Genomic DNA, 1,333 nt, shown 5'->3' on the forward strand with positions numbered 1-1,333 from the left:
CAGATGGGTGACCCTTGGCACCTGGGAAAGAGCAGTGCAGAGGGAGAAGCTGTCCCTTTACAATTTTGTCTCAATTTGGCACAGTTGTACGCTTTTTTGCGAGCTTACCTGTTCTGACAGGTTTGCCTTTACCTATATTTTATGTGACATTATGGCTGACCCAAAATCTCTGCATATGGGCCAGCATAGTTTTTTGCACTCATGGAACAAAGAGAAAAATCCCTTTGGAGCACCCTAAAGGGTATTTGTGAGACTCCAGGGCAAAAAAGCAAACTCAGGGCAGCAGCAATTTCGGCACAGATTTGTTTTCCTTCAAAGAGAAGGGCGGGCTAGTCCTCAGGAAAGAGCGAGGCTGCTGCTGTTCCATGGATCACAGCTGACATGATAAATGAGGGCTGGTGCTCACCAAGCAATTTAAAGGACAGACATTTTACAGGGTGCAAAACCGCAGCATTTTGAAGACACACAGCTAAATTATCCTTCTGGCTACACAGGGAAAACCCCAAACAACTGAGCCAAGTCCTCTGACACATGCAGTTAACCCTTCCATTGCTGGGTAGGAAAGGCATCCTCATCAGGATGAGATTCCCACACAGCTTGTGGGGAAGAGGTGCTGCTCACAGGCCTCAGAGCACATCTCCCAGAGCCTGTGGGTTCCTGGAGGCCTCAGCAGCTGATAACATTAATAAATCTTGAGAAAACTGACAAATCTCTAGATGCTGTCCATGGAGCACCCGGGGACAGGCAGGGAGTGAAATGTGGCCTTCAGTCCAGCAGAGCAAACATATTCAATGCCCTGCAGCTCTTGAAAGGACTTTGTCTTCTCTTCCTCCTCCAAGGAGGAAAAGGATAAAGGGGAGGATGGGTTTCCCCTCTGTTGGTTGTTTCACTGGTAAACCTGGGAAATAAATGCAAGAACTTACTTGTGTCACAGTTGCACAGCTGACCTTCTTATACACCAAGGAAGCCCCTTTGGCAGTATCCCCACCTCAGTCACAACCTATTTTACTATTCAGTTTATTAAACATCTACATTAATACAGTTACGGACCTTTAAAACATAAAATAGAGTGGATATAAGACAAAGCCAAATCCTTGCACCTGTAGGACTTGAGGGGTAAGTGGGCATGGATTCCCTGCAGCCATTTTACACCCTCTGAATATCCTGTGCCTTAAGTTTACTTTTTTCCCCTGTCTTTTTCAAGTCCATCCATTTGCCAGTATTTTATTCCCGGAGTGCTTTCAGAGCTCTGTGATGAATGTTAGATGTTGCAATTACTGGCTCACTGGGCAGAGAGTGGTTCTATAGGAAGGTAATTGGCTATTTTTCCTGG

The sequence above is a fragment of the Corvus brachyrhynchos genome, unplaced genomic scaffold (genome assembly GCF_000691975.1).
Source record: "Corvus brachyrhynchos isolate BGI_N302 unplaced genomic scaffold, ASM69197v1 scaffold48, whole genome shotgun sequence".
Taxonomy (NCBI): domain Eukaryota; kingdom Metazoa; phylum Chordata; class Aves; order Passeriformes; family Corvidae; genus Corvus; species Corvus brachyrhynchos.